Raw genomic sequence first — 19,925 nt, forward strand, 5'->3', positions numbered from 1 at the left:
TCAACAAGGATCATACCTACAACAAAAAAGGAATATTTTTCCGTAAGGTTGCGTCATTTTTTGAACACCCAGCATATCAGATTGTTGTGCTGTTGTGGGTCATAAATTTCAAACGGAGAGGAATTTCGTCATAGATCAGCGTGAAGCAAATTTTCCCAAAATTCCAGTGCGTCTGCTTCACCAGGACAGGCTGTATACAGAAAGGAAAGCAGGAAGACGGCTCCTTTGATACGTATCGAGTCAAGCGCTGCGTTCGACGCCATATCGAAACCAAGTACAGTAAACGCAAAAAGGTAGCTCCTTGCTAATACGGCTCGAAATTGTAAATGAAAAAAAAAGGGATTTGAAGAAAGTAAAATATCATACAGAAGCGACACCGACAGCTCAGGCATCGTTTTATTCTCTGGAAAGACCTGATGAGTGACGTAGTGACGTACATAAAACAATTGACAGACCCTGTGCAGGTAGTTAACTCAATCACAAGCAAATTAATCAAAATTACAAAAACATATCAGTGACACTTTGTCATGATTATCGTTGGAACGAAGGTCGCTATCCGATGTTGTCACCGAAGACACCTGAAATGCAGATAACATCATTGACTAAGTCGTGGTCATCGCTGGATGCTCGTGGACGGAATGCTTTCCAAAGCTTAGAAGACAGAATGTTCCCTGAGCTTCAATGCGTTCTTCAAGCTGGAGGAGACGCGACTGCAGAGTTCTAGGAAAATATTTACATAGTTTCGTAACACAAGTCACGGCTGTTTCTTTGATTCTCTTTAAGCAGGCTGACGCCTGTCTGCTTTTTCAAGTCAAACAACTTGATACCTTGTTTTGATTCTAGTGACTGTACTTTTTAAACACCAGGCTGCCCGCCTGGGACAGCGGATTCTGTTTTTGCACTGTTCGATTTTCACCTACTCTTTTAAGTATTGTAAAAAGAAATACAAACTAGAAAATTATTTCCGCGTGCTCATTTTAACTACATAAGAAAAATACTGTGTTTAAAATTTGGTTCAATTATTAAAATATGAAAACTGTAAACTTAGTGTGCTCGGCTGTTGTCTAGAAGAAACGTTTTCTAACACATTTCACGGCAGGTAGCACGTGTTTGAAAAAATGTAATTGTCCTCAGTGTAGTTATTCCAATTACGAACACTTCAAATGTAAGGGATACAAAGTGACAGGAAACATTTCTTTCTAAATACGTAACCGTAATACAATTAACTACAATAAAATGTGTAAGTAAATTAACTATTTGTTACACAGTGTTTATAAGTTCTGTTCTGTCAGGTTAGTTAGTAACAGACGACGGCATTGGCGTTACGAGAAAACCAAGCAATTCAGATGAAATAAGCACGTCAATATGCGTTTAAAAGCGTCATAAATCAGCTAAACCTTTAAATGTGAGTTAATGTGAAAGCAGGTAATACAATCATTTGCAATAGCTTCCACGAACTGAAAAAATACACTTACGAGCGACTGAATTAGAGTTTACCTACTGTAATAGCCCGCCACTCCAGCAGTACGAAGACAGACAAGTAGTGGCGGTTATATTTTTATACAGCGCATAGTTCCGCCTTCAGCGCCCGCGACCCCACGGCTTGCGGCGACAGACATGTAACGTGGAGGTGACCGTTCGAAGTCAATACCCGGCCCGCCGGGCGGATCGGCGTCTCATATCTCTTCACTGGAACCTTGGTTACGCCGATTCTGGAAAACAGCTATTACCTCGCTCTTCTGGACCTGGACTTCGATTTGGAGCTGAGTTGGCGTGTGTGTTGTGTTGGGTAAGACGATTCTGCTTTTGTTTTATAACCAGTGACTTCAGCTCGTGTTACTTGCTGTCGTAACGTTCGCTCAGTTTATTATCCGCCAACTGAGTCTACCCATATGAACAGTAAACGGCATAGCAAATATGATTACAACCATAATTCGAGATATAAGCAGATAGGAAACAATTCCTAAAAATAGGATCAACCCCGACCCCGCCGACAAAATTTCGGAGGTTTTTCTGGTATGGTCTCTAAGTATTTTGGTATAAGGGACCCGTGTTCTCCGGTGAATCATAAGCACTATGCGACTTGACATCTGAGGTCATCAGTCCCCTAGATTTAGAACTACTCAAACCTAACTAACCTAAGGTCATCACCTACATCCATGCCCGAGGCAGGATTCGAACCTGCGACCGTAGCAGCAGCGCGGTTCCGGACTGAAGCGACTAGAGCCGCTCGGTCACAGCGGCTGGCGTTTACCTCAATTACCTTTGTGTGAAAATTATTTCATAGCAGAAAGGAAGCCTGTAATATGTAATCGTCAAAACGCACAACAAAAAACACAATTAGTGCAGAAACCATCAGATGCAAAAGTATTGTGTTGTGGTTGCCGTCGTCGTGCCCGAGGCAGAAGTGACTGCGAGGTCTAAGGCGACGCGTATGGTGGGTGTCTTGTCAACAGCGAGTTAAAAAAAATGTTCAAATGTGTGTGAAATGTTATGGGACTTAACTGCTAAGGTCATCAATCGCTAAGCTTACACACTACTTAACCTAAATTATCCTAAGAACAAACACACACACCCATGCCCGAGGGAGGACTCGAACCTCCGCCGGCACCAGTCGCACAGTCCATGACTGCAGCGCCTTAAACCGCTCGGCTAATCCCGCGCGGCAATACAACAGCCAGTACCCTGAGTAAATGAAACCAGTTCTAAACAATACACGATGCACTTCCACTGTCGTGCAGATACAGTATTTTCAGTGCAATACAAGACAGATACAAAGATAAATGGGGGCAAGAAATCAAACGCAGTGCAACTACCCTATAGCGTTCCACAGGAGACCAAGGGTTCCTTCTACCAAAATACTCAGGAAAATATATCCCTCAACAGTCTCCGAAATTTCGTCTGTGAATTTCGGCTTCACCCTACATACGTCGTCGCCTTTTTTTCCATTAATGCAAAAATTTAAACTCTACTCAGTAAAACTCTAGTGACAGCACCCTCTATATTTATTTTTGTGACTTCTAATCTCGAAATGAGCCACAATGGTTTTGTGGGACTCGGTAGAATTGTAGTTGACAGATATTTGGCTTCGTGACGCATAATACGAATGAATATTATGAAACTGTGAACCAAGTAAATCTGCCTATAGAAACAGTGAATACACTGAAGAGCCAAAGAAACTGGTAAACCCGCCTAATATCGTCTAGGGCCCACGTGAGCATGCAGAAGTGCCGCAACACGACTTGTAATGGACTCGACTAATGTATGAAGTACTGCTAAAGGGAGCTGACACCGGGTTTGTCCATAAATCCGTAAGAGCACGGAGGGGTGTAGCTCTCTTCTGAACAGCACGTCCCAAGGCATGCCAGATTTGCTGAATAATATTCGTGTGTGGAGAGTTTGGTGGCCAGCGTATGTATTTGAACTGAGAAGAGTGTCCCTGCGGCCACTCTGTAGCATTTAGGGACTTGTGGGGTGTCACATTGCCCAAATCCGTCGGAAGGCACAATGGACATGAATGGATGCAGGTGACCAGACAGGATGCTTACGTGTCACCTGTCGGACTCGTACCTAGACGTATCGCCGCGCGGAGTGGCTGCGGGGTTAGAGGCGCCATGTCACGAATTGCGCAGCCCCTCCCGCCGGAGGTTCGAGTCCTCCCTCGCGCATGAATGTATGTCTCGTTCATAGCGTGATTAGTTTAAGTAATGTGTAAGTCAAGTGACCAATGACCTCGGCAGTTTGGTTAAAAATGTGTGTGAAATCTTATGGGACTTAACTGTCCCTAAGCTTACACAGTACTTAACCTAGCCGGCCGGAGTGGCCGAGAGGTTCTAGGCGCTACAGTCTGGATCCGCGCGACCGCTACGTTCGCAGGTTTAGAATCCTGCCTCGGGCATGGATGTGTGTGATGTCCTTAGGTTAGTTAGGTTTAAGTAGTTTTAAGTTCTAGGGAACTGATGACCTTAGAAGTCAAGTCCCATAGTGCTCGGAGTCATTTGATTTGAAGTACTTAATCTACGGATCGGAGCGTGGAATGTCAGATCCCTTAATCGGGCAGGTAGGTTAGAAAATTTAAAAAGGGAAATGGATAGGTTAAAGTTAGATATAGTGGGAATTAGTGAAGTTCGGTGGCAGGAGGAACAAGACTTTTGGTCAGGTGACTACAGGGTTATAAATACAAAATCAAATAGGGGTAATGCAGGAGTAGGTTTAATAATGAATAGGAAAATAGGAATGCGGGTAAGCTACTACAAACAGCATAGTGAACGCATTATTGTGGCCAAGATAGACACAAAGCCCATGCCTACGGCAGTAGTACAAGTTTATATGCCAACTAGCTCTGCAGATGATGAAGAAATTGATGAAATGTATGATGAGATAAAAGAAATTATTCAGGTAGTGAAGGGAGACGAAAATTTAATAGTCATGGGTGACTGGAATTCGTCAGTACGACAAGGGAGAGAAGGAAACGTAGTAGGTGATTATGGATTGGGGCTAAGAAATGAAAGAGGAAGCCGTCTGGTAGAATTTTGCACAGAGCATAACTTAATCATAGCTAACACTTGGTTCAAGAATCATAAAAGAAGGTTGTATACATGGAAGAATCCTGGAGATACTAAAAGGTATCAGATAGATTATATAATGGTAAGACAGAGATTTAGGAATCAGGTTTTAAATTGTAGGACATTTCCAGGGGCAGATGTGGACTCTGACCACAATCTATTGGTTATGACCTGTAGGTTAAAACTGAAGAAACTGCAAAAAGGTGGGAATTTAAGGACATGGGATCTGGATAAGCTGAAAGAACCAGAGGTTGTACAGAGTTTCAAGGAGAGCATAAGGGAACAATTGACAGCAATGGGGGAAAGAAACACAGTAGAAGAAGAATGGGTAGCTCTCAGGGATGAAGTAGTGAAGGCAGCAGAGGATAAAGTAGGTAAAAAGACGAGGGTTGCTAGAAATCCTTGGGTAACAGAAGAAATATTGAATTTAATTGATGAAAGGAGAAAATATAAAAATGCAGTAAATGAAGCAGGCAAAAAGGAATACAAACATCTCAAAAATGAGATCGACAGGAAGTGCAAAATGGCTAAGCAGGGATGGCTAGAGGACAAATGTAAGGATGTAGAAGCTTATCTCACTAGGGGTAAGATAGATACTGCCTACAGGAAAATTAAAGAGACCTTTGGAGAGAAGAGAACCACGTGTACGAATATCAAGAGCTCAGATGGCAATCCAGTTCTAAGCAAAGAAGGGAAGGCAGAAAGGTGGAAGGAGTATATAGAAGGTTTATACAATGGCGATGTACTTGAGGACAATATTATGGAAATGGAAGAGGATGTAGATGAAGACGAAATGGGAGGTAAGATACTGCGTGAAGAGTTTGACAGAGCACTGAAAGACCTGAGTCGAAACAAGGCCCCCGGAGTAGACAACATTCCATTAGAACTACTGACGGCCTTGGGAGAGCCAGTCATGACAAAACTCTACCACCTGGTGAGCAAGATGTATGAGACAGGTGAAATACCCTCAGACTTCAAGAAGAATATAATAATTCCAATCCCAAAGAAAGCAGGTGCTGACAGATGTGAAAATTACCGAACTATCAGTTTAATAAGTCACAGCTGCAAAATACTAACGCCAACTCTTTACAGACGAATGGAAAAACTGGTAGATGCGGACCTCGGGGAGGATCAGTTTGGATTCCGTCGAAATGTTGGGACACGTGAGGCAATACTGACCTTACGACTTATCTTAGAAGAAAGATTAAGAAAAGGCAAACCTACGTTTCTAGCATTTGTAGACTTAGAGAAAGCTTTTGACAATGTTGACTGGAATACTCTCTTTCAAATTCTGAAGGTGGCAGGGGTAAAATACAGGGAGCGAAAGGCTATTTACAATTTGTACAGAAACCAGATGGCAGTCATAAGAGTCGAGGGGCATGAAAGGGAAGCAGTGGTTGGGAAAGGAGTGAGACAGGGTTGTAGCCTCTCCCCGATGTTGTTCAATCTGTATATTGAGCAAGCAGTAAAGGAAACAAAAGAAAAATTTGGAGTAGGTATTAAAATTCATGGAGAAGAAATAAAAACTTTGAGGTTCGCCGATGACATTGTAATTCTGTCAGAGACGGCAAAGGACTTGGAAGAGCAGTTGAACGCAATGGAGAGTGTCTTGAAAGGAGGATATAAGATGAACATCAACAAAAGCAAAACGAGGATAATGGAATGTAGTCAAATTAAATCGGGTGATGCTGAGGGAATTAGATTAGGAAATGAGACATTTAAAGTAGTAAAGGAGTTTTGCTATTTAGGAAGTAAAATAACTGATGATGGTCGAAGTAGAGAGTATATAATATGTAGACTGGCAATGGCAAGGAAAGCGTTTCTCAAGAAGAGAAATTTGGTAACATGGAATATAGATTTATGTATCAGGAAGTCGTTTATGAAAGTATTTGTTTGAAGTGTAGCCATGTATGGAAGTGAAACATGGACGATAACTAGTTTGGACAAGAAGAGAATAGAAGCTTTCGAAATGTGGTGCTACAGAAGAATGCTGAAGATTAGATGGGTAGATCACGTAACTAATGAGGAGGTATTGAATAGGATTGGGGAGAAGAGAAGTTTGTGGCACAACTTGACTAGAAGAAGGGATCGGTTGGTAGGACATGTTTTGAGGCATCAAGGGATCACAAATTTAGCATTGGAGGGCAGCGTGGAGGGTAAAAATCGTAGAGGGAGACCAAGAGATGAATACACTAAGCAGATTCAGAAGGATGTAGGTTGCAGTAGGAACTGGGAGATGAAGCAGATGAAGCAGATTGCACAGGATAGAGTAGCATGGAGAGCTGCATCAAACCAGTCTCAGGACTGAAGACAACAACAACAACCTAAATTATTCTAAGGACACACACACACACACACACACACACACACACACACACACACACACACACACACACACACACACACACACCCGAGGGAGGACTCGAACCTCCGCCGGGAACAGCCGTACAGTCCATCAGTGCAGCGCCCGAGACCGCTCGGCTAATCCCGCGCGGCTCAGCAGTTTGGTCTCTTAGGAATTCACACACATGTGAACATCATCTAGACGTATGAGGGGTCCCACTACACTTAAACTGCACACGCCCCACATCATTACAGAGCCTCCAGCAAGTTGAATGGTCCCCTGATGACATGCAGGGTCCATGGATTCGTGAGGTTGTCTCCATACACGTACACGACCATCCGCTCGATACAATTTGAAGACTCGTCCGACTAGACAAGACGTTTCCAGTCAATAACAGTCCGACGTCGCTGTTGTCGGGCCCGTGCGAGGTGTAAAGCGTTGTGTCGTGCAGTCATCAAGCGTACATCTGCCATTGTAGCAGCCGTAAGCGATCTAACAAGTGCACCAGACACTTGTCTTATATAGGCGTTGCCGACCGCAGCGCAATATTCTGCCTGTTGTGTTTGAATACGCATGCCTATACCAGTTCCTTTGGCGCTTCAGTGTAGAATTTGAAGTAAAATTACACCCATAATACTACAGAAAGGCGAATTAAACAATTGTTAAATGTGTGTGTTGAGTACATTAGGTGAGAATAATTTTGTACGTCTCAGGACGCTAAAGTATACAAGTGTGAATAGAGTAGGTGAGGTGGAAGTTTGGAGCAAGCGACCGGCTGTGGAAAATTCCGTAATGGTGCAGTGGTTGTACTAGCGCGCTATTTCCGCGCCTGGTGCGTACCACGTGGCGGGGGACGGAGAATGACCGCCTCGCTGCGCAATTATCCGCTTTACGGCCCGCCGCGCCGGTCCGCGCATTACCGTGTAAAGGGCTCAGAATACACACCGGGGCATGCGGCACACGCCGCCTCTCACACGTCGCCCTGCCTCCCTTCCTGCAGCGCGCATTTATAGACGAGACGCCGACTCTGTTCAAACACTGACATGTGCATTGTGAGACGTGTCTTGGGTACCACTACCAGAGACAGGAAAACAGACATACGGATCATGGAACAGAGTGAAGTGGAAGACACAACTGTGTTCCAAGAAATAAGAGGAGAGCGAGAGGGCGACACAATGGGAGGCGACTAGATGACACTGTACATAAAAAGAAAAATAAAATGGGAAGGGCACGGCCGACTTCCTTCCCTATCCTTTCCTAATCTGCTGATCTTGCTGTTTGGTCCCTCCACTCCCAACTAATCAACCAAAAAAAGTGGAGGCGCAACATGGGTACATATAGCTAAAAGATTCAAGGTAATAAATAAACACTTACCACGTAAGTAAAGGAAAGTATGTTTCTGAATGAAGTATATTAAAAAATGGTTCAAATGGCTCTGAGCACTATGGTACTTAACATCTGTGGTCATCAGTCGCCTAGAACTGAGAACTACTTAAACCTGACTAACCTAAGGACATCACACACATCCATGCCCGAGGCAGGATTCGAACCTGCGACCGTAGCGGTCACGCGGTTCCAGACTGTAGCGCCTAGAACCGCTCCACTACCCCGGCCGGCGAAAAGCAATGCTACGGGAGGTAGTCCCGTTACAAGAGGATAGACTGCACCAAGTCGCTGCTCCATGTTCCGTCGTAGTTCTGCAATGTGACACTGCCGGGTTAATTTTCCGTCTGAGATAACGTCCAGGTTTTTTGATTCTTCTGTACTGGTTCTCCTAAGAGGTGAATGTTTTGAGGTTTGTCTTCGGTCTCCAGGTAAGGAGCCTGTCTTAGCTGTTTGTGGCATTAAAGCCTGTGCGCCAATAGGTTGCCTTTCGTTCACGTCGTGTAGTTTGCGATGGAGAGCCACCGGCCATCTGCTTCTTGTCATAAGCTACACTACTGGCCATTAAAATTGCTACACTACGAATATGACGTGCTAAAGACGCTAAATTTAACCGACAGGAAGAAGATGCTGTGATATCCAAATGATTTGTTTTTCAGAGCATTCACACAAGGTTGGCGCCGGGGGCGACACCTACAATGTGCTGACACGAACAGCAGTTGACCGGCGCTGCCTGGTGGAACGTTGTTGCGATGCCTCGTGTAAGGAGGAGAAATGCGTACCATCACGTTACCGACTTTGATAAAGGTCGGATTGCGGTTTATCGTATCGCGACATTGCTGCTCGCGTTGGTCGAGATCCAATGACTGTTAGCAGAATATGGAATCGGTAGGTTCAGGAGGGTAATACGGAACGCTGTGCTGGATCCTAACGGCCTCGTATCACTAGCAGTCGAGATGACGGGCATCTTATCCGCATGGCTGTAACGGATCGTGCAGCCACGTCTCGATCCCTGAGTCAACAGATGGGGACGTTTGCAAGACGACAACCATCTGCACGAACAGTTCGCCGACGTTTGCAGCAGCATGGACTATCAGCTCGGAGACCATGGCTGCGGTTACCGTTCACGCTGCATCACAGACAGGAGCGCCTGCGATGGTGTAATCAACGACGAACCTGGGTGCACGAATGGCAAAACGTCATTTCTTCGGATGAATCCAGGTTCTGTTTACAGCATCATGATGGTCGCATCCGTGTTTGGTGACATCGCGGTGAACGCACATTGCAAGCGTGTATTCGTCATCGCCATACTGGCGTATCACCCGGCGTGATGGTATGGGTTGCCATTGGTTACACGTCTCGGTCACCTCTTGTTCGCATTGACGGCACTTTGAACAGTGGACGTTACATTTCAGATGTGTTACGACCCGTGGCTCTACCCTGTGAAACCCTACTTTTTAGCAAGATAATGCACGACCGCATGTTGCAGGTCCTGTACGGGCCTTTCTGGATACAGAAAATGTTCGACTGCTGCCCTGGGCAGCACATTCTCCAGATCTCTCATCAATTGAAAACGTCTGGTCAATGGTGGCCGACTAACTGGTTCGTCACAATACGCCAGTTAGTACTCTTGATGAACTGTGGTATCGTGTTGAAGCTCTGTTTGTCTCAATGCCCAGGCGTATCAAGGCCGTTATTACGGCCAGAGGTGGTTGTTCTGGGTACCGATTACTCAGGATCTATGCACCCAAATTGCGTGAAAATGTAATAACATGTCAATTCTAGTATAATATATTTGTCCAATGAATACCCGTTTATCATCTGCATTTCTCCTTGGTGTAGCAATTTTAATGGCCAGTAGTGTATATCAGTCGTGTACATTGCTCGTAGACCGTGCGGTTCTGGCGCTGCAGTCCGAAACCGCGGGGCTGCTACGGTCGCAGGTTCGAATCCTGCCTCAGGCATGGGTGTGTGTGATCTCCTTAGGTTAGTTAGGTTTAAGTAGTTCTAAGTACTAGGGGACTTATGACCTAAGATGTTAAGTCCCATAGTGCTCAGAGCAATTGCTCGCAGAATCCTTGGCCTCACCTCTAAATCGGCTGTATGTATGTAGAGCATAGGGCGGAGGGCATATCCCTGTAGCAAAACTGTTTTTATTCTTCTAACTGTGAGCCTCTCACGAAACGGCACCCTTGCGGACCTGGCAGGCCACGCTCGCCGGGTACCATATGTTATTTGTGTCGCTGGATCACAGGTGAATGCATTTGACATGTTGCGCAGCTCATCGACTTTCTCTTCCACACACATAAACAGATACTCAAACATGCACTGGCTCTCCACATTTTTACGTGAAACGTATTGTTCCAGAAAGAAATCGAAATATTTCCATTGCACTGGTTTCGACCAAGCTTTTCGGGAGTTATCATTGGTAAGGCAAAGGTCAAAACTGGTATAACTGTCTCCTAAATATTCCCAATTGTTGCATTTTGTCGAAAAGAGCTGCGCTGTACAGTAAGTTGCATTCCGAACACCCCGCTCGACACTTCGGGATAGTGGATAGAGCATATTAAATGGAAGAACCACCAACAGTTAACATTCCCTTATAAAGCCCACAACTACGGGGCATAGTGTTATAATTTTGCCTGCCTTTCCGATTTTGAGTTGGATACGATTTGGGCTGTCTGTACTTAGCTCAAGACTACCTTGGTCTCGTGTACGGATAGTTTGGCCTGCATCTTCTTACCTGAAGTAGCTCGCTCTCCCATAACTAAGCTTGTGCTAACTTCGACCATTAACACAGCTCGACGTTCATTGATCATTTAACGTTCCAGTCAGTGTTTGTGGATTCGTGGACATGAACAGGACAACAGGTTTGCAGGACTCGCTGTTTACGTTCTTAACAATCTATTTAATTATTTGAGAGATACTAAACCCAGCAACGAAGGATAGCTAAATTTTTGGCGGGTCGAAGTTTTGAAGAAATTTAGTTGGAAATCCCGCTTTGATTAATAGACACTACGGCGTAAATTAACAATATATTAAAAGTTTATTTTCCCCTAGAATGTTCTACAGATTTATATCAGTGGCTAAAAGTTTCAGAAGGCCCTACACGGTTCTTTTCTTTAGGGGCTTACATGTTACCGACACAGTCACCATTCACAGTAGTGACTTCGAAAACTGTGGAATAGACAATAACCGCAGTCCGCGTGTGGTGAAACTGTCACAGGGGTCACGAATGTCATGTTGTAGAGCATGCTCTACCTATGCCTATTCATTTTAATTGATAATTTGGTGGTAGTCATGCCAATGTAGAAGGCCGAACACATCGGCATGACTACCACAAAAATCTTCAGTGACCTTCGCACGTACAGTTAGTTCATGCTAACCATATTATACACTGAACAGTCAAAGAAACTGGTACTCCTGCGTAATATCGTGTGGAGGCCCCCGACCACGCAGAAGTGCTGCAACACGACGTGGCATGGACTAAACCGATGTCTAGAGTAGTGCTGAAAGGACTCGACACCATGAGTCCTACAGGGCTGTTCATAGATCCCTAAGAGTTGGGGGGTAGGGGGTGGTAAAGATCTCTTCTGAACAGCACGTTGCAGGTCATCCCAGGTATGCTCAATAATGTTCATGCCTGGGAAGTTTGGTGGCCAGCGGAAGTGTTTAAACTCAGGCGAGTATTCCTGGAGCCATTCTGTAGCAATTCTGGACGTGTGTGGTGTCGCATTGTCCTGCTGGAATTGCCCAAGTCCGTCGGAATGCACAATGGACATAAATTGATGCAGATGATCAGACAGGATGCGTACGTACGTGTCACATAGCAGAGTTGTATCTAGACGTATCAGGGGTCGCTTATCACTCCAACTAAACGCGCCCCACACCATTACAGAGTCTCCACCACCTTTAACAGTCCGCTGCTGACATGCAGGGTCCATAGATTCATGAGGTTGTCTCCATATTCTAACACATCCACCCGCTCAATACAATTTGAAACGAGACTCGTCCGACCGGGCAACACTTTTCCACTCATCAACAGCCCAACGTCGGTGTTGGCGGGCCCAGGGGAGGCGTAAAGTTTTGTATCGTGCAGTCATCAAGGGTGCACGAGTGGACCTTCGGCTTCGAAAGCCCATATGATGTTTCGTTGAAATGTTGGCACGCTGATACTAGTTGATGGCTCAGCACTGAAATCTGCAGCAATTTGCGGAATGTTTGGACTTCTGTCACGTTGAACGATTCTCTGGAGTTGTTGTTGGTCCCGCCCTTGCAGGATCTTTTTCCGGCTGCAGTGATGTCGGAGATTTGATGTTTTACCGGGTTCCTGATATTCAGGGCACGCTTCTGAAATGGTCGTACGGGAAAATCCCCACTTTATCGCTACCTCGGAGGTGCACTATTCCATGGCTCGTGCGCCGACTATACCACCACGTTCAGACTCACTTAAATCTTGGCAACCTGCCATTGTAGCAGCAGTAACAGATCTAACAACTGCACCAGATACTTGTTGTCTTATATGGACGTTGACGACTGTAGCCCCGTATTCTGCCTGTGTACATATCTTTGTATTTGAATACGCATGCCTATAGCAGTTTCTTTGGCGCTTCAGTATAGTTCATCAAGTTAGATCTTTGTATTGTAATGAAATGTTTGACTCCTTCGCCTCTACCGGAACCTGCTCTTGGTGGGATCTGTGAAACATTACATTTTTAATGTAATGTCGTTCTTGTCAACTCGGCCGTGGTCGCCTTCTCTAACGCCCGTGACATACACGGTACGCAAAATTCTACCTTTTCCCGAATCTTGGCGGCTGATTAAAAGTGAGCGCCAGACCGCACCCGCAACCCAGAAGCCAGAAGCTTGAAGTGCTCTTCCGGTTGAACTATCCAGTCACCTCGCCCCGGCCTCACACATCACAGTGTTGTTTCTGTTAGTCTTTCCCTCTTTCCTTCCAAACCTGAAGGCACGTTTCCGCTCTTGGAGTAGTAATCTGTCAGTAGGTTTCAAGGCAGCGCATATTCCGCTGTAGGTGGAATATTCATTTTGAAATCTAGCGTTTTCTTGTATCGCGCGAGAAGGCCGTTAGTTAAGGAAGAAAGGAGGAAGTAAGGAAGAATTAAGGAATATTAGTATTTAACGTCCCGCCGACCAGGTCTGTTGCCTTCCAGTTCTATTAACGGGCGCTCGCCGAGTACAAGTAGCGTAATTTAAAACTGCAGCGTGGTCTGATGGTCTTGTGCAAGTGTGTTCTATTTCATATAACACAACCGAGCACTACTGAAGAATGATTTGCAGGAGACTTATGCGAAGTTGTAACCATACTCAGCACGATTACCGATCATTACGGGCGATAACATCTTGGCCGAACAGTAATTTATGTCATTCTGATAATCAGCTTTTGCTCCAATTCCTCGACATTTACAATCTCAGTACCGAATCGACAGTTTATCACTGTTTCGAATGGCAGTCGGTAATCTGCCGGTTGATAGCAGTTTTGCTTATCTGTTCTTCCACCGGCCTGCTAATAACAGCAAAGAGACAGTTCGCATGAATCGGCGGAGTGTGATTGAGCGTTTCGCTGGCGACAGCAGCTCAGTTATCAGGGTGTACGGCCGTGGCGCCAGATCTTCGCGAACCGACACGTGACGTCCACATTGCAAAGCAAGGTCAGTAATCAATTTCCGGACCGTACCCGCCAAATTCGCCGAGCACTATTTCAATAAGGAAAAAAAAGTTGTATAGTATTATGTAAGTCCGCAGGCTTTTGTGGCCGATGTGATTGAAGATAAAATCTTGTGTGTTGTTACACCACGTCCTATTGTTGCTGCGCGATGGACGTTTCGACCCCTCGGCTGGGATCATCTTCAGGGTCCTGTAGTGTCCAAGGTCAACTGTACACTGTTAAACAACAGTGTCGCTTTCTCTTCTCCGTTGTTGTTTTTCCGTGCTTATGCTGATGAAGTGCTGTTGGTTAAAGTTCTTCCAGCTACTTTTGATGGACCATCGTCATAGCATAGGAACAAAACGGGCCCTGAGCCTATAGCCGTCCTCTCTATTGAAGTCACATTTGTTCTTGGAAATCTATCGTTTCTCTGAATTTCCTTTCATAAATGTTGGTTTCCTTGGCTAGTACACGTACGTTGTTGAAATCAGTATCATTGCTACAGTTTCCTGATGTTCGTGTTCCTTAACACGTTTTTTTAGTCTTTCCCGTTTCGCCTAAATACAGCTGCCACAACCACACGTCATTTTATAGACTACCGCGACTTGAAGGTAACCAGGTGCGTCCGTTTTGCGTCGAAAATATTTTGTATTTTCTTTCTTTGACAGAAAAAATACGCCTGTATACCATTTTTCATTAGAATTCTGCTGATGAAAGAACGGTAACCTAACAGAGTGAGAAGGTGATTCCTCGTCCGTCCTATTAGCATAATCTATATTTTGTTCAAAAGATTTGTCCATGGACCACTGTCGTAGCTGTTACCATCATTGTCTTTTTTTAAGAAATCCAACTCCGATTCCAAACTGTTATTGTATCTGTCACAGAAGGCGGGTGAAGACTGTGTGTTGAGCACTGCTTGCCTCTGGGCTGGGCGGTGGTGCGAAGTGGCGTGTAGACCCTTATTTGTTAATGGTCTTTCTATACACTCTGTGTCCTAGAGCCTTGTCAGATCTTCTAGATACTAACACATCTAGGAACGGGAGACCGACCTTACCTTCAACCTAGAAGGAAAAGTTGATTTTGGAGTAATCTAATTTAAGAATTTATTAAACCTGTGAAGGTCTTCTTTGCTGCCTGGCGACATCACAAATGTGTCAACCACGCAGCGGAGTCAACACGAATGCGCGTTACTTATGCCTGTTGCTCAAAATCTTGCATAAAAATTTCAGCTGCTGCTGGCGCTAAGGGTGAACCCATAACAACACCTCCGGATTGTTAATAAAATTCTGCCTTAAATTTAAAGTAATTCAATCAAGTCACATGAATCTGGAGCAACTTTTACTCTCAATATTTCCACTGTACCTAATACCGGAACGTTAGTAAATAAAGATTTTACATCGAAGACTACAAGGATGTCATTCGCAATATCTTCACCGTGCGTAAATTTTTTTTTAAAAGTTTCAAATCTTTGACAAAAGTATTTTTCCAATCATGTTCCTGTTTCCCAGATAAAAGGCTTCCTAAAGAGTAAATTGGCGGGTTTATTCCTTTCACTGTGGATCCCAGTGGCGACGAGTGTTTTTGTGTTTTCGGTGGAGCATACATTCTAGGTGAGACAGGTACTCGGGGCGTCAGGTTCTTGGTAACAGAGCTATGTATTCTAGAGTCTGATAACAGATTTTCACTTTAGGAACGATTTAGTTCCTCTGCTCGCTTTGTAACTTGCGGTACACAGGACCAGCCAATAGATGTTTATGGCGCTGTGGATTATCATAAGATGATAGAACAACGCATTGGAAATAAGCAGAAATATAAAAATAGCATTTTAGGCTGTCCCCCCAAGAAGTTCTTCCAGACGTTTAATTGAACTGGCTTGCTTGCCTCCTTCGTACACAAAGACACCTTTCCTTCGCAAAGTGTGAATGTTGTGTCCTCAGTGTATCTCAGCCTGTGATGATTACGTTTAGAGTTTACTGTCGTATTTGTGTTGTTTATGACGTGAAGGAAAAGGTAAGCCTATTTCGGCATATAGTGTACTCTTTTCGAAAAAGAGCGAGGAAGCAGCTGCGCTTAACTTCACCATACGACAGACGAACCACAATCAACAGTGCAAAGTGCCCTCACTCCATAAGGTACTGAGGAGCGGTTTGAAATTTAATCCAGGGTGTTGCGATGAGGAAACGTACACCGCCATCTCTGCTCCGTTTCCATCACAATCATTAGAACCAGCTCGGTCCGACTCCTGCTCCAGCGCATAAGAGTGAGTTACCATCCTCGGGTACGTTGGCGGGTTTGTCAGCCATATAATTCTGTAATACTTTGTATTCGAACACCACGAAGATCGATATTATCACCGAAACGTGTCACGTAGAAAAACTAATAGTGAGAACATATAGCGACTATAGGTTTATTGTTTCAGTGCAACTCACCAGTAACATGATTATGAGTCCCGACACACACTATCAACTTCGCACTCAGTGTAGCCGTGTTTGCGGACAAGCAATTGTAGCTGCATTCAGGGCCTGTCTTAAAGGTTCAAATGGCTCTAAGCACTATGGGGCTTAACATCTGAGGTCATCAGTCCCATAGACTTAGAGCTACTTAAACCTAACTAAGGACATCACACACATCCATGCCCGAGCAGGATTCGAATCTGCGACCGTAGCAGCAGCGCGGCTCCGGACTGAAGCGCCTAGAACCACTCGGCCACAGCGGCCGGCTTGTCTTAAAGCCATACAGACCGTAAGCTAGTTGATTTTGAAAAATCCTTTGCACCTGTTCCTGGGCGAGTCCACATCTCGTGTAGGAACGAGGGAAAGGCCTTCTTTGAGGCCAACGAGTTGAAGAAGTGTTTATAGTCTGGATTCATGATGAGCAGGACGTCTACATTCCGTCAGCTCATCCAAACAGGTTCAAAAGTTCAAATTTCTCTGAGCACTATGGGACTTAACATCTGAGGTCATCAGTCCCCTAGAACTTAGAACTACTTAAACCTAACTAACCTAAGGACACCACACACATCCATGCCCGAGGCAGGATTCGAACCTGCGACCGTAGCAAGTAATAAGTACTTTCAATCAGCGTGTAATCGGGAAGATATCCTTAAATGTCCCATCCCACTCTTCTGCACATCTACCAATTTGGAGTACATAATGCAGCCATCAATAGTTAACCATTTTCTTTATTTATACAATAGACTCGCGACCTGCACCGACTTGGCACGGATAACGCGAAGTATCTATGGACGGAGGACTTGTGGGGCATAATCGTAATTCTGTTTACGAGTCACAGCGTACAGTTGTGACTGAAATTCAGAGAACACAGTTAGGTAAACGAATGTAATTTCTTCCATATAACTTAAAAGGACTTAAGCAGCACCGCCAGGAAAGTACTCGAGAGGTAGGAGTCTGACGCGAGCCAAATTTCTACTTGATCTTTTCCCACATTTCCGTTCCCAACACTTGAACATTAGTTCCATATCAACAAATATGTTCTTATGAGTTTGTATCTGATACGTCCCGCATCACCGGTCGTTTAGGAAGTCGGTGGTAGCTTGCGCTGTCCTCCTGGTAAAGGTGGCCTTTTGCCTGTCTCCGGCGTCCACTAACCTTCTTCGCCAATCTGTTAGTGTAACCTATCAAAATCCATACAGTAGTTCCTGACATTAGCCCGAACATAGAGAGAGAAACCGTGGCGGACGTCCTTAGTTTATGCAGCTTGGTAAGAAACAGTCTGAGAGGCTTGTAAGTGCTTAGAACGTTCTTAATAAATTATTTATTTCCTGCTTTGTCTCACTGTTTTTTGCAGTGATGACGGGGGAAGCATAATTCTGTGGTATCCGAATACCTTCTCAACTTTTTGATATAAGTAAGTTTTGTGCAAAGAGAAAACATTTTTCTTTTTTTCTTTTTTCTTCTTCTGACCAATGTGGTTTTGGTTCAAATGGCTCTGAGCACTATGGGACTTAACGTCTGAGGTCATCAGTCCCCTAGAACTTAGAACTACTTAAAACTAACTAACCTAAGGACGTCACACACATCCACGCCCGAGGCAGGATTCGAACCTGCTACCGTGGTGGTCGCGCGGTTCCAGACTGCAGCGCCTAGAACCGCTCGGCCACCCCGGCCGGCGACAAATGTGAGACATGACAATTAGAACCATTTCAATTTCCACTCTTTATATGAGAACGAAACTCTTAGACGGATTTATTTCATTCATATTATCATAACTCTTAATTAAACGTTTCGTTGTGACATTTGGAGGCGCATAAAATTCTTCTGGAAACTGCAGAATACTGCGTATTTAAGGAGGTTCGTGTTTTACGGAGGTTGTCCCGCTCTTGAATAAACTCATAATATTTTTGCTTGTGGAGGGAGGAGATTAGTGTTTAACGTCCCGTCGACAACGAGGTCATTAGAGACGGAGCACAAGCTCGGGTGAGGGAAGGATGGGGAAGGAAATCGGTCGTGCCCTTTCAAAGGAACCATCCCGGTATTTGCCTGAAGCGATTTAGGGAAATCACGAAAAACCTTAAACAGGATGGCCGGAGACGGGATTGAACCGTCGTCCTCCCGAATGCTCGTCCAGTGTGCTAACCACTGCGCCACCTCGATCGCTTTTTTGCTTGTGTATCATTACGCACACTCACGACATAGTACTCACAGGACAGTGGCAAAACATGTTTACCTAACTGCGACGATAAACCCACCGAAGGTGCCACAATTAATTGCCTCTCGTGATGTGTTTTCCTTAATGACCGAAGAAATGAAGGCGATAAGGAAGATTAGATCCCGTGACAAAGCAGATACTTGCCTTTTTCCCACACTCCATCCGTGAATGCAGCACGAAAGAACGCAAGTTTTACTGGTACGAGATACTGATTACTTTCCACTGCGGTGTGGGAGGTAAAGTCAGCTATCCCGCTGTCGACGAGATTATAATGGCAAAAGGTACACGCTGTCAGCAAACTGTACTTACGAAACGACAGTCAAGAGTAAACCATTACTTTAAAAATTAAATAACTGTACAATTATATTTTTCGTTCATCTTATGCTACTGCAGTGGACATATGGTGTCAATCTGCACTCTTATTGCGCACGTAGCGTTTCGCAGAAAGGAGGAAGTAGTGTAGCCGTTAATACAAACGAAACAGCACGGCAATACTCGAATGAATTCGAAATGTGGTATGACTGGATTAGGTTATTTTTTAAGCTGTGTAGCAAAGGCTGTCAGCGTAGTTACTTCTGTTCCGTAGGTGGCGCCGTAGAAGTCCCAAAGTTATATCATTAACATCGCTAAAAATATGTTTTTTTGAATACTGGGTTCAAAAATGGCTCTGAGCACTATGCGACTTAACTTCTAAAGTCATCAGTCCCCTAGAACAGGATTCGAACCTACGACCGTAGCGGTCGCTCGCCTCGAGACTGTAGCGCCTAGAACCGTGAATACTGGGTATTGATTGCAAGAAGAATGGTGGCTGGTACCATTCTTTTGTTATCATATTACAATCTAGCAAACTGAAAACCACAAGGATAGACGGTTTTGATTAAGAATGTTTTTTTTTTTTTTTCATCATTGGCCTGTGTTATCAGCTATTTGACATGTTGTGCTGGATAAAGCTCTCTTCCAGGGTTGTCCCAACTGTCTATCTTTCACTCTAGTTCGCTGTGTGATCCATTTGTTTGTTGCCCTACCTCGCCTAGTTATTCCCAACACGTATCTCTCCTTTGCTCACTTCTCACCAGTCACTTTTTGAACGGTTTTCCCATTATAAGTCCTGTGGCATTGCTGTAAGTCGAAACTGTTAATACAGGGTTCATCGTCAGTTTGTTTTTTTTAGTCGCATCAGGCTTTAGTTCTTGGTTACCAAAGATATTCCCGGCCACTTTTACTGTTCAGGTTATTTCATTTACTGCCCACTGTAATATGCCTCTTGAACGCTGCATATTCAATGACCTGGTATCAG

At 44.5% G+C, this 19,925-nt stretch overlaps 1 protein-coding gene across 5 annotated transcripts in view; it reads left to right on the forward strand.

The window, feature by feature from the left end:
* LOC126299288 (sulfate transporter-like) overlaps positions 1 to 19,925 on the forward strand; it is a 417,662-nt gene that overhangs the window by 167,749 nt on the left and 229,988 nt on the right. Inside the window, exon 1 of one of the 5 annotated variants that reach the window (XM_049991081.1) lies at positions 13,861 to 13,964. The exons of the other annotated variants lie outside the window; for them this stretch is intronic. The gene's annotated coding sequence lies outside the window, so the exon portion shown is untranslated. Of the gene's footprint in view, positions 1 to 13,860; positions 13,965 to 19,925 lie in introns of those variants that run through there. 5 annotated transcript variants of the gene reach the window in all.

This window comes from Schistocerca gregaria, chromosome X, assembly GCF_023897955.1.
Source record: "Schistocerca gregaria isolate iqSchGreg1 chromosome X, iqSchGreg1.2, whole genome shotgun sequence".
Lineage (NCBI taxonomy): Eukaryota > Metazoa > Arthropoda > Insecta > Orthoptera > Acrididae > Schistocerca > Schistocerca gregaria.